A 15,173-nucleotide genomic window follows, 5' to 3' on the forward strand; every position below is an offset into this window, starting at 1 on the left:
TGTCGGAAACACTTTGCTGACCTTCCCTGAGAGAGCATAACTGTCCCCTCTGGATTCTTCTTGCCTCCTCTGGGCTTTCTTTTCCTTGTGTCCAGACGTCCTTCATTCTCTCCCTAAATCCATTTTACTAATGGGTTTGGGCTCAGATGCGTCTTATGCGTAGTTCTATGTGAATGAGTGACAAGTTTAGGGTGTGCTGGCCTCTTTGCATCCATACTGACATTAGATCTATAAGGAAAGCGAGCGAGAAGAAATTCTGATTTATGGATCCCTATGGGCTGACAGCTAACCCTTTCAAAGTACTCTATTAATTAGCCACTGGATCTTTGCGGGAAAGGGGCTTGGTGCTTTTCCCTTGATTACTGAGACTCCTTCGTGATTAAAAAACAGGAGAAGGGAAAAGGGTCTCAGGTCTGTCTTATCTTTAGCAAGCCGCCATGTTCTCCAATCCTTTTGGCATGCCGATGTGCTCATGTTTGTGCATGAAACCTGTGTGCAATCACAAAAAGCATGATTCAATGATATGTTCAAATTTGGAATAAAACTGAGAACCGAAGCCTTATGTATGAAGAAATAAACACTACTGCTGGCCTTCAAAGTAAGTTAAAGAGTTATTGAAAGTTATTGAATAAAATATATGAAACACTGGCCAATACAGTGTTGGAGGTTCACACCTATAAATGCATGATATATACCTTCACTGATTTTACATTCCATCAGTAAGAGCAAAGTGTGAAGGTTGAATTAGCAGAGCAATAGCACAGCTGTACATGAAATATTGCAATCCACACAACATAATGGGAGACATATCAGAGTTCAAAAGAGGACAAACTGTTGGTGCACGTCTCGCTGGCTCATCTGTGACAAGGACAGAAAGTCTTTGTGGTGTATCGAAAGCTGTGGTGTCTAGGGTAATGTCGGCATACCACCATATAGGACGAACCACATCCAAAAGAAGTAACTGTGGATGCAAGAGGAAGCTTTCTGAAAGGGATGTCCAGGTACTAACCCAGATTGTATCCAAAAAACATAAAACCACAGATAATGTGAAACATATATTGTTCTCTGATGGGAGTTATGGTGAGAAAAAAGCCCCAAAGGCTTAACACCCAGACTGTTGCGTGCCCAGAGTGAAGCACGCAACACTCTGGGCACGCACTCTTGGGCTGTAACATCATGGCATGCCTTACTGTGCTTGATGGATGCATCACTGTCAAGGACTACCGAACCATTCTGGAGGACCTTGTGCACCTAATGGTTCTGAAGGGGGTGCCGTGTATCAGCATGATAATGCACTAATACACACAACAAGACTTGTGACAGAACGCTTTGATGAGCATGAAAGTGAAGTTGAACATCAATCAGAAAATGTTTTCCTCCACCAGCATCACATGGTGTGACCTGGCCACTGTTCTGGAAAAGAAACCGCTCAAATTCCCTCTGGCCACTGTGCAGGACTTGTATCTGTCATTCGCAAGACAAACTGATGCTGATATAATATAAAATCAGCAATAAAAAAATAATTGAATAACTAATTGATAGGTCTAATTTTAAAGTTAAAAGTATGTTACTTGTTAAAAGTATGCAGCTTGTATTCAGTTGTTAGTAAATGAGACCCAGTGTCAAATTTCTTTAACCCAGCACACAAATACAGGAACATGGTGCCCTGAATTAAACATGCCACATGTGGTGTTCGGTTCCGCCCCAGATTTTGTGTGTAGTGAGATAACACCAATGTGAAATGAAGAGAAGCAGAAGATCTGTCAACACTTGGCAAGCGCTTTCCTCAGACTCTGACTGTACCATTTGAGATGCCATGTAATTTTCCACATGAAAAGAGAGAGCAGATACAGATATTCCCTTGCCAGGCGCCTAGTTTTAGATGAGGCGTTCCTCCCCATATGTTATTTTGAAGAGTACAAAGATGGGATATTAAGTAATCCTGTCCCAAAGAAGTCATCATATAACTTCAAAATGACAAGAAATCTGTCTGACAAAACCCAAAATGTTAGTGTGAATCCTTCATCCAGATTGGTGGTCACAGTGTATATCCAAGCTTCTCATTTGCAGCAGTCACACGGTTTTCTCTTTTCAACTCCCATTGTAACATCACATCTTCGCACACTGTCCAGCGGGTTTTCTGGTGCCAGCCGCCTAACAAGACAGCTGCATTTGACTTATGGCTTTTGCCGGTGTATTTCTGTTATCATTTATTCTCTTCAAACAGGCTTCCATGACACTATTAGAAAAAAGAGAAGGTTAGTGTCTGGCACAGTCACTAGAGTCACACATGCCAGTATTGTTACTCGGTGATCTCTAATTTGATCATTTTCATCAGAGTGCCATGGGACGCGAACAGATGGCTTCAGTGGCATATTTAATGGAGGTTTCATAAACAAGCATTCTTGAGAAGTTGTCCAATTTAAAACGTCACTGTACTGAAAATGAGCAATGTTTCTCTGCCCTGCCGCACACTTCTGATGTTGCTCTTGCACAGATAAGAAAAAAATAGTAAATTAAAACATGGGGAAAGGCTCAGTTTGAATCAGAGTTAAAAGAATGGCAGCATTTCAACTTAAGTCCAACCGCATGTGCACTGACTTTCTGAAACTGAAGCTTTGACAAATCGTATTGATAAATGTGCAGCGCAGATTAATTCACAATACAACAATATGGAGGCCATTTTGATAATAGCAATGGAATTTATATGGAGCGGAATCTATGTATTCATATATATTATATTTATTTATAAAACAGTTAGTTCCTGTCCTTGATTCTAATTGGTCAATAGCTGTGTTTTATTCACGATAAAACACGGCCATGACCGCTTCACCCAACGGTTTTGTGTATCACTACACAACACCCTTAGCAACCACTCTTAGCAACGTAAACAGTTTGTTCTCAATTGATATTGTTCATTGAAGCTTACTGTATTATGTAGAAGAGTGTTGTGAAAAAAAGATCGAGTGAGCGAGTTTACCTGAGTTACCTGCATTCAGATTTAGCATTTTCCTTCAGGTCAGTCCTATGTTCATAATAAAAAATCAGTTTAAATGTCCGATGTATCAGCTTGTCCTTTTAACATTTAAGGGGTTTTCCCGTGACTGACAGCGCTATTCAAAGCATTTGTCAGTTGCGTCTTGTTCCGTTTTCAAAACAATTCAGTCTTTTCAATGTAAAAGTCTTCGCTACTGACTGACACACTCATAAAGACAGTCTTGTATTGTGTGGTAACCGTTTTATAAAAGCAATAAGGTACTAGAGGCTAGTGCTGTATCGTGAACAAGTCACGGCTGAATACAGCACAGCCTCTTGTACCTCATTGCTTACTCACGTACTAAATGTGTGTATAAATATACACAAATATGTATAATTAATATAATATAATATAATATTCAATTACAAAATGCCCCAAAATAGTTCTTTAAACGATACATAAAATGCTTTAAAAAAGTGAATATTTGGGTAATTGTGGAAAACAACTTTAAAAAAAAAAAAAAAAAAAAGTAAAAATATTAAAGAAAAATGAATAAACTTGAGGAAAACAACAAGAGAAAAAGAGAGAAAACAAGCAGAAAATCTGATCCATGAAAAATGTCATATTTCAGTGGTGTATTAAAGGCCTAGGGGGCCAAATTGACCCATTAATATCATACACAAAGGACAGGGAGCACTTCTTTTGAAAGTGAATGAAAACCACCCACCTTAATCAAAACGGAATCTACTGACATTTTCTTGGACGGATATCTTTTAATCTGCACCCAAAGGCAAGGGGCCATTGAGCCATATCCAGTAAATTAATGATGAACAATTTGGAGAATGGGCTGTGTGGTCGGTGAATAGGATTACCCTGGCAGCTTTGTCAAGAGCAGCTATACATCAAATTAAGGAACAGTGACGCAGCGGAAACAGCACAGAAAAATTATGGTGACATATCCTGCTGAACAAAAGCATCAAAAGTCAAAACTCAAAGAGATCATCTGGGTGGGGCAGAGGAAATAACATTGCTAAACTATAGATTTGCAAAGCAACTGACATTTTCTTAATTGAAATCATATTTTCTAATTGTGCATTTTTAATAATGCTGCTTAATGGTCCTCAAAGTGTAGTGCTCTTCAACTGACAGCGAAAAGCCCTTCTGCTCTTCACATTCATCAACTTGAGAGAGGAGCACTCAGAGTAACAATCACTACTGTAGTAAACACCTGAACATATTTAACCACTCACAAAAAACAAACTCATTTCACTGCAACATCACGTAACACTAAAATAAGAGTAAACAAAAATCTGATTCACAGCAAAAGGGAATATTTTCAATTTATTAATTTGTCTTCTTATTAATTTGTCTTCTTAATTTCACAGACTTTTTAGCTTGTGGAATCTACAAATTTTACTGCACAGGTGGAGAAAAAAAGAGAAAGCTTAGCCATCAAATTCAAGAAAGAAAAAGAATATATAAAAGATGAAATATAAAAGCTATTTGCTCTCTGACTTTAAAACTACCTCTACAATTAAAGCAGTCTGGTAAATCAATAGGATTGGAGAAGAGGATCTGGCTCAAATCCAGTGCAACTGAGGGCTATCAAGAGAGGATTGAATTGAGTGAAAGAGTGGATTGATAACTTGTCACAGTCATAAATGTCTCCCAAGAAGTCAAAGAAGCTGACAACACAGTCCCTTTTTGCCTTATAAAAAAATGGGACTATTCTCTGTGTAAACAGGCCTGAGCCTGAAAATAAGTACGAAATCCAACCACAGTGTAGCTGACAATGGGTAATTGCATTCCTGCAGAACCTCCAATGACTGCCATCTAAAACTTGAGCCATCATTTAAAAACGTAATAAAATGCATGGCTGAAATACATAGAGTGACTTGAGAATTGCCAATAATGCTGCCACAAATAATCACTACAACTCTCTCCCTTTGTGGCCAATATCCATCTATCTGTTACCAAAACTGATGTGCATTACTGGCACATCAGCTCTCTTTCAGAACCAGTTTAATAGCCTCTGTTCTCTCAGGACTGAAAGAGGCAATAAGCTCATGCCGATACTCACATTCTGCCCATTATGTTTTGATTGCATTAGCAATTGAAATAGAAATAAAACAAAAAATGTCCATTGCTTAACACTGGAAAAGGCGATGATGACAGCAAATGCCATATTTCAAGTGCATGTGCATATGTGCATGTGAGTGTCAAAGGAAGTTCTTTATGATATTATTTGAAATGAAATGTCTTTCTATTTCTAAGTGCCTTCCGAGACTGTTGGGGAAGAGGAGAATAATGCAGACAGGTCCTTGGAGACAAGTACAGGTTGTCATTCACTGTTTTACAGCTTTGATACACCTGCATGCAGTTCATGCAGTTTTATGTCAACACTTTTTTTTTTACCGGTAATGAAAAGCATTTGTTTTATAATGATGTCAATATTGAAATAGCATCTTATTGATGATTAAATGAGATGTAACAATTGCAACATTTTGCAAAACATTCTGTCTTATTCAGGCCTTGAAGTCTGCTCATGCCTTCAGGTACCTGAATCATTGGGGAAGTAGAGCACGAGGCATCAGTCCCATGATAGAGCACTTAAATTGGGCCGTTCTTTGAGCACTGAGGATGAGTCTTTATGCCCAATCGCTGCATCCTTTAAACTTTCCTCTTAAGGGAGCAAAGATCCAAAATGCGTTCAAGTGTGGCATGTAAGACAGAAGACAGTGATTCTCTCAAAGGCTGACATGCCTAAAGAGAGTTCCTAAGTATCTGGGGATGGTAGCCAAAAAAAAACTTCACCAAAAGAGATTGAAACCGCCTTCATTTAATGTGTGGTTTTTCTGCTACATTGATGCTAAACATTTATGCTAAGGCTCGTATTCAATCTAACAAGAACTTAAGGGTTAGATTTCAAAGCCAAAGCTAATTCACAAAACAACAAGTGTAGCCCTCTTGCGTTAATTAGACACAGCAAACAACAAAAAAATTGAGCTATGAAAAGATAGAGCTTTTGTTGTTTGAGTTGAAGGCTGAATGAAATTGGGCTTAATGAAATTATACTTTCTGTAAGATAAAAGTACAAGTTTGAGAGTTTGAAAACATTTTTGCTCATTTCAGACTCTTCAGATGAGTGTGTGTGTTGGAGAGTAATATGCTGTTAGCTGGTCTTTTTATAGAGAGAACTGATCCATCTAAGCCTGGTTTAAAAAAGTCACAAGTGGCTACACATGCTTCATCCACAGAGCAAAATGCAATTTCCTTTTGGGAGATGTATAGGTTTAGAATGCTGTGAACAATGGGGCTGGTTTGTGGGACGTCGGGCGCAGAGAGACAGCTGTAGAGTTTCCTTTGCTGAACGGCGGGGCAGCAAAGCCGCTCACAAGCTACTCTGTAAAAAGCGTTAAACAATGGTCAGTCCCAGAGTCCCAATGCATCTCAAAGCTTTTGTGAGGAAAGAAAAGCAGATCAATTTCTCTGCCTACTGGAGTCCATGCTGTCCAATGTGCCAACCTTTAGAAATGAGAAATGACCAAAAGTGGCTTAGCTGATGCCAAAACATCTTTAGAAAAAAAACATCCAGAGTAGGAAGTCAGATACTAAGGTAACTGCAAAAATGAAAGACAATTAAAATGGCGCTTTAAAATGCAGAATGTAGCAACATTATCTTTTTTTTGCATGCGTTATCCACATTGCAGGACAAAAAACACCTATACTTGACCTGAAGAGACTGTCTGACTGACATGTAAAGGAACCAAACAGAATTAATTTTGCATTTACGTGTCATTTAGGGTTTATCTAAACAATTATACCACAATATTAACAACACAATATATTAATATATTTAATATTAATATAATAATAATCAGTCTGACTTTTTTCCAAGTAACATTAAATGATCGAACAGTTTGATATGAGACAAATACCATCTAATTAAAAAATATTGTGTACCAGACAGCAACTGCAAGAGGACTTCATAAGTGCTGTGCAAAATAATTTTTTAATCTAACATTTTTAAATTATATGATTATTATAAATTATTATACATAAATGAATAAAATATATACTACAGTTTTAATTAATATAAATGTATTTATAAATAAAAATATTTAATTTATCTTAAAAAAGTATTTTTTATTTAAAAAAATAAAATAGAAAAATATCCATCTCATAATATTAGTATTATCAAATAACCATTTATTAATATTAGTATTAATAGTAGTAAATGATAAATATGCAAATATAATCGTTTAATAATATTAGTTTTAATTATACAAAAAGCTAAATATGCATGATATGCATATATATGCCATTACATCACACTTGTGTTGACTCGATCAAATCACTACATCAAAGGCTTTGATCGTCCAGACTGTGAGACAGGTGTCAAGGTTCATGCCCCTCTGCTGTACGTGGCATATTCTTAGCTGCACTCAATTCCCTGTTCACACGCATCTACATGCATGTCTCCAAAAACGTCCGCAGCACATGCCAGAGAAACTTCTCTCTGACTGCACACACACCACAGGAAAGTCTTGGCTGGACCAAAGTTTCATGCGTAGATCTGTCAGCTGTATGTTTAGCCAGAAATACAAGCTACGTTTGAGGGGAAGATTCTAATTGAAGACGTGAGGCCTGTTAAACGCCAGGCCCTTCCTGCGCTGATATGGCCTTGGCGGCCCCTTTGCAGGGGAACATTAATTTCAGTTTCACTCTGCTTCACTGGTTCCCCTCCGTAACTTATGAACAGCTCCTGAAATGTCTCTCGTTGGCCTATCCGTTTTAACTGTCACTAGGAGGGCACATTTCAAAACTGCCGTCACACAATAAAGCATTATGAATGGAACTTCGACTCGATGCCAGTAATACTGTGAAAACAAAAGCCTGTCTGGCTTCAATGTCACAGCACTTCTATTTTTCCTGTTATCTTTCCTGTTATCCTTCGCATTAACGTAAAAAGGATTATGCTGTTACAAACTCGATAGTCGATACAGGGTTGACTGGCAGGGTTGAGAGGCAGCGATGCTTATTAGCCCTGCCAGTCAGCGCAAAGTCCTGACCCTTAGTATTTATTTGAAGTAAGGCTCGGGCTTCATAGGAAATATAAGAACAAAATGAAAGTTACAGTCAATGTATATATTCAGGGAGAGGTTTGCTTTGGTATGCTGGAGTAGTCTCCTGGTCTCCTGACAGGAATGAAATGCTGTTAAAGGATTAGTTCAACCAAAAATGGAAATTCCGTCATTGTTTACTCAACCTCATGTCATTTCAAACCCATATGGTTTGCTTTCTTCTGTGAAAGAGGATATATATATATATTTTTTTTTTGGGGGGGGATATATATATATATATATATATATATATATATACACATATACATACATATATTACATATATATTTTACATTTTTTTTTGTAAAAAAATTAAAATGTTTTAATGAAACCTAAAAAGTAAAAAATTGAAAATCTTCAGTTTAACTAAAACAGTTTAAATAAAAGCTAACAAACCTAACTATAAAAACATTTTCATGACTAATAAAAATGGTCACAAATTAATTTTCATTTTGCAATTAAAAACTATGAATAACCATATACTTTCTGGTGAAAAACAGTAAAAGGTAATTCCCAGAACTTCCTATGACAGATGACATAGAGGGGTTGGACAAAGAAACTGAAACACTTGGTTGTAGACCACAATAATTTGGTGTAGAGCCTCCTTTTGTGGCCAATACAGCATCAATTCGTCTTGGGAATGACAGATACAAGTCCTTCACAGTGGCCAGAGGGATTTTGAGCCATTTCTCTTCCAGAACAGTGGTCAGGTCACACCATGTGATGCTTGTGGCGGAAATCGTTTTCTGACTGTGCAAGAGGAGCAGGCGAAGAGCTAGCACTAACAGGCAGGCAGGCAGAGACTCCACAGAGGAACAGAAGGTGGGAGCATCAAAGAGGGCGATGACGGGAGGAGTGGCTAGATGTTGCAGACCCAAAGCACAGTGAAGACAACAGCCCATGGCGGCATCGATGGAGGGAGGAACGAAGGTGGAGGCGTGGCCGACAACATCCGTGGGATGACCGATAGAGACAGAGCCGATCTCAGGGAAACCCAAAGCAATGATGGAGAGCCAATGGAATCGAGTGACACCGCTGACAATGGAGGCCTAGGTAGAGCCACGGTGATGAGCGTCCGAGGTGAAACCAGAGCTCCCGAGGCCTGAGGCGAAGCCGGTGCGACCGAAGACCAAGGCAAAGCCGGGGGAAGGAGGATCCCACTGCAGCCAAAGGGGTGGAGATCCGAAGCGCAGTGGGAGGCTTGCAAGTCCGTGGTACAGGGGTGACGGCTGACCAAGGCGAAGCCGGAGGGACGAGGGAACCTGGTGGATTTACAAGGCAGAGTGTCTATGGTGGCGCCAAGGGTGGGAGGCGCCAAGGGTGGGAGGAGCCAAGGGGGAGTCGACAGGCCAAGGTGGAACAAGAGGATCAGAGGCCGGAGGCTAAGCCAATGGATCCACTCGATTTGGCGAGGCTGGTGAGTGCAAGTCCTGAGGGTTCACCGTACTGCAGGATAAACATAGCTAAGGCAGGGCTGGAGAACTGGCAGTGCCAGATAGTGGAGGTGGGAGAGGGAGGTTGGGCAGGACCACTGATAACAGATCACAGTGTATACAGGATGAAGATTTAGACTCTAGGCTGGCTAAAACCGGTGACGATGAAGAAAATGCACATACATCTGGGTGGGGTAGGATGGGAGGCAGCATTACAGTGTCCCAGTCTATTAGCCAGTCCTCCCCAGTGTCGATCTCCACCAAAATTCCCTCAGGCACGGCTGTTGCTGGCTCAAACCTCTGGTTAGACCCACACTGGGGCTTCGGCTCCAGGGCGTTTGTGGGGACTGTCGTTACAGACTCCGTGCTTGCGGCGGGCAGAAGCTCTCCGTCTGCGGGGGGCTCTGGCCGTTGTCATCTCCGTGGTGAGGGGTGTCGGTGGGCTGTGCTCTGGGTTTGGTTGCACGATGTCTGTGGGGTGTAGCTGGATGAGGCTGCTGGAATCCTCTGCTTCGCCCACTGTGAACGCGGATCCGTTCATCCACAGCGCGAAGTTGATGTAACTACTCAGGGTCCAGCAGGGATCGCCGAGGGGCATGACGGAAGTGGAGATCTTCGTCCAAATCACACCGAAATTCTCTCCATCAAACAGACATCGTCGCAGGTGGCTAGATGGCAGAACTCCTCCACATTATGCTCCAGGTCTCTGCCATGCTGAAACAAAAACACTGTTGCTCCACTCATGCTCATAAGGGCAATGTTAATGGCAACAATTTCCATTTTTGTTTTCTGGTCCGTTCTTCTGTCACGCATAATTGCAGTAAGCAGACAATGACAAAGAAGATTAGGTTAAAAGTCTTTAATAACAAACTCAGAAGATAAATCCAACAAATACAGAAGGGAAACTCAACTCATGCATTAATGAGAACGGACAACTGAGGAGTGAACAGACAGCAACTTAAGTACAAGCCAAATGAATGAAATAATGATAAACACCTGTGCTGATTTAATGAATTACCATGACAAGTGATAAGTGGAGGCAAAACTGAACAAAGGAACACGTGACTGAACTAAAAGTCCATGAAAATGAAACTAAGAATGAGTGTCTGTGACAACTAGACTGTGCTGAGAAAGTTAACGCAGTTAAACATTTTCAAAATATACCAGTTGCATTAACTTTAACAGAACTAAAATACTAAATTGATATTAAAAAAAAAAAAACCAAAAACAAAAAAATAATTTAATAATAAGCTTTGAGAGGAAAAATATAATCCAAAACTAATTCTAAAACTAACAATGATATAGGCTAGCTTGAGCCTAACACCCCCAGTCTTTACAAATTCACCTCATACAGTCATACAGGTTTGGAATGACATCAGGGTGAGCAAATAATGACATTTCATCTCACCAAGCATTAGTCTGTCTTGTACATTAATGGAAACTACAAAGCAATAAGGTCAAAGGAGCAATATCACAGTGACATCCCAGACTCTCCAGATACCCATAAAGTTCAGCGCTACAAAATAATTAGACAAAATTAAACCATATAGCTTCAGACAGACCATAATATGATCAGATAGTGTCTCCTCTTCACTAATGTCACAATTAAATTCACCCGCAGTAATCCACTTTAGTGTGGCTGGTTTCTGTTGATCTGTCTTTGCAGGGCAGGTAGCTCTATTTTTCCTCACAAATCCCTCCATTTCATATCCACCAATCCACACTGAAATAAGAAAGCAGCATTTATGCATATGAGGCCTAACATATTTATAGTAGTGAAAGTCTTGGTCTCGAGCACAAAAAGTGGGGTATAAAGAATCAAAGCACTTAGCAGTGTCTGTTTACAGAGCCACAGGAGGCCGAAACCTGCATTATGTGATTCCCTACTGAAAAGTTAGTCTTTTGAAGCCACTTTTCTCTCCACAGCTAGCAAACAGCTGCAAAGGCATGATCAAATATGGCCCCTAACACATAATCAGGCTAAGCCCCTACGGTCCTCCTCTTCCGATGCTTTAAAATAAAAAATAAATAAATAAAAACATTTCAAACAAAAAGCCACGAGTCCAGCTGAATCCTAAAGGGAATATCCTCTCATATAAACACTTGAATACTATGAAACAAAACACAATGGGCAATTAAATCAAGTGGATTCTGACCACTCCAGTTCCCCTTCTCTCAGGCGTCTACAGAGATGATGGATCGGCCATATGGACACTGATGTCCACGAGGGACGCTGAGAACATCTGAAATCCGACCGCGCATTTGTGCTCATTTGTGTATGAGTGAGAAAAAGATACTGAGAGGGAACGGGAGAGAAAGCTGACAGGGTGTAAGAGAAAAAGAAAATGAAAGGGCAAACATAACAGAAAACATTACTCGCACTGAAAATGATTACGTATCTAAGTGCCCTTCAGCGGAAATGTGGAAGCCAATTAGGCTGTTATATTCAGTTTGGAACATGGATACATCAGCTACCCTATGTTAGGAAGATAAAGGAAAACTATTTTTGATAGTGGCAGCGCCCGAAGGTGAGCTCAATGCAATCTCATGGGGGAGATGCATGATTTCGAGATGTAGAACATGCCTCATCACATGCCCTAACAGAATGGATCTCTCTGAGTGAAATGATACCGCATCTTCCCCAGCTATCCGCCCCATAGAGTAATGCACATTCATGCTTGTGCAGAGGCAAGACGAGAACTGATGAGGCCATTATTCTCCCTGATAAAGGGTGGGTGTATGCCACAGGACAAACACAATGGCACACTCCACAGGTAAATTACTCTTCTCGCTGCATTGTAATCATGTTGCAATCACGTTGCGTCTCAAAAACTGCAGTTCACTTGAGAGATCACTTTGCCCCCATGATCAACTGGTTTACTTCAGTTTTTCTTCGTTTTATAAGCAGGTTTGGTGTCTTTTAACACCAGAGAATTTGTAAAGAGTGGTCAACATGAGTGGACTGTTATTCAAGTCTGAGATCTTTATCAGACTGTGTCAAAACAGAGGGCTTCTACTGCAAAATCAGAACCAGACACTTTGAGGTTAAAATGTCAAGGGTTCACCTATATGACCTCACCAACGACGTCTCTCTTACTTCATTTTTATTCCGCATACAAAATCCAGACCAGCTCGTATAAAATGCAATAGTCTCATTGCCTTGGGAAATAAAACAAGAGCATTTGTATTTCATGAAGGTTTTGTGCCTTTTGAGCTCGACCTGATTGCCTCGATGCAGTCAAGATCTCTCTTCTTACATTCTTAGCAGATGCTTACTTACAGAAACAACTTGCACAAATTACAGTACAGGTAGCTGATCATAGAAAATCAATGAGTGGTAGTATATTCATCATGGTCACATGGTGATTTATGCACATTAATATTGTAAAGACCTTACAATGCATGCACACTCTTCTCTTTTTAAATCTGATTTGGACTAAAAGATTGAAACTTGTGACTCTTTGACAAGGTTTAGAGAGAGGGGGAAAAACTGTAGTGTAAATAAATTAGGGATGCATGATCCACTACCGTTCAAAAGTTTGGGGTCATTAACTTTTTTTTTAAAGAAATTAATACTTTTATTCAGCAAGGACACATTCACTTGATCAAAACTGTCAGTAAAGACATTTCTGTCAGGACCAATATCGTCAAAGATTATTGACAATTAGGCCCCGTTTACACTAGTGCGTTTTTGTTTTAAAACACACAAGTTTTGCTACGGTTACGCCTGGCGTTCATACTACGCTGGTGTTTTCGAACCTCAAAAACTGAGACTTTAGAAAATGCTGCAGACCCTGTTTTAGTTTGAAAACGCCGGGGTTGCGTTTCAGTATAAACTGACCAAAACAGAGACTTTTGAAAAAAATGGCATGGCTGCCCACATTCGCTCTGCGTATCCTTGACGACCATGTAAAGAATAACATGGAGAATGAACTGCAATCTTTGCTGGCTTTGTTGTGATTTTTAGCAGCCATTGTGCAGTTAAACGCAGCATTTTTTATACTGCAGCTGCCTACATGCGTAAGAGGCAACTATTTACACTTGTACGTGCATGAATAGTCATGTGACGTGTTTTCGGCCATGTAGTGTAGACGGAGATCGTTTCTGAAACGCTGTGGAAACGCCAGTGTAGATGAGAATTGTTTTCATTTTAAAACGCCGTTTTAAAATGAAAACACACTAGTGTAAACGGGGCCTTAGCAAACAGTTTGTATTGGCGGTATGGTTCCGTTCTAGGCAAGAACTCCCCCCTAGGGTAAAAAGAACGGAACCAACATAAATGTATTTTAGATATCATTAATGTTAAATAATTTAATGTACACATAATTTGAGAATTAGTCTGATTCAAGGGGGAATCAGAAGGCCAAATCTTGACTGCACAAGAGGAGGAGCTAGGGATGGAGGAGGGTAATTAGCTCCTGAGCAACACGATAGCTGCTGGTAATACTGAAGAACTTATATATGAATGCTGTGATAGGCGTCGCATTCCTATAGGTAGACGTGGATCAGCTGCGAGTTGAACCTACACAGTTTACGTTGCAATGCTTCCAGTTTCTACGTCAGAACGCCAACTCATTATTGGCCGGCTCCTGCGTCAGCATCACACATATGCGTCGTGCTGCTCACGTGTACAGCGTCAGCCAATACTGAGCCGGCGTTCGGACATGGACCCTGGAAGTGCTGCAACGTAAACTGCGTAGGAAACTGACAGGGGAGAGATGAATTTGCTGGATAAAGTTATTTTTGTTTGGTTTTTGCGCACAAAAAGTATTCTTGTCACTTCATAACATTAAGATTGAACCACTGTAGTTACGTTGACGGTTTTAACAATGTCTTTAATACCTTTCTGGACCTCAAAAGGTGCAGTGACGTTGCTGCTTATGTGTGGTTCAGAAACCCTCAGATTTCATCAAAAATATCTTAATTTATGTTCTGAAGATGAATGAAGGTCTTTCGGGTTTTGGACGACATGAGGGTTATTACTTAATGACAGAAATTTCATTTTTGGGTGAACTAACCCTTTAAGTCAAAGACTTGAGACTTGACTCTACATCATTCTGTGGAATGTTAGCAAAAGCCACGAGACAACAAGCCCACATTAAGTATGCCATTTGGAACAGAGCCTCCCTTTATCCATGAGCAGCACTGCATACTCCAAAGTCGGAGACATGTAAGAAATGGAGAGTGATATTACTTTTTAAAAGTCTTCCTCATCCAGTCAGTTCTATTACACTGAGAATGAAAAGAGCCAATGAAATCTCATGGGTCACCTTCTCCAGTGAGTATCTGCCTGTAGGGCTATGAAAGAAGGTGCAACAAAGCTTGAGGCACTCGTTCACTCTCTCCGAGTTCAATCAGTTTGAACATGCAGCGCTGAAGAGAGCGAAATCAGAGCGCAGCAGCTCGAGCACAAGAATGTGATCGAATCCTGTTAAATGCTCTTTTCTCTCATTACACAAGAAACACAAAGAGTACAAGATTGAAAACATCCTCTCAGGACGCTGTGGGAAGTTAATGACAAACAAAGAAATCAAAAGAAAAGCGAGTAGATATTTCACCTCGCTGTGAATCTGAACACCCTGTGGAGGCAAGTGCTTGTTCGTATTCATAAGAGGATAATTAGACAGGCGCAAACTGAAA

This window comes from Ctenopharyngodon idella, chromosome 21 (genome assembly GCF_019924925.1).
Source record: "Ctenopharyngodon idella isolate HZGC_01 chromosome 21, HZGC01, whole genome shotgun sequence".
NCBI classification, from domain to species: Eukaryota; Metazoa; Chordata; class Actinopteri; order Cypriniformes; family Xenocyprididae; genus Ctenopharyngodon; species Ctenopharyngodon idella.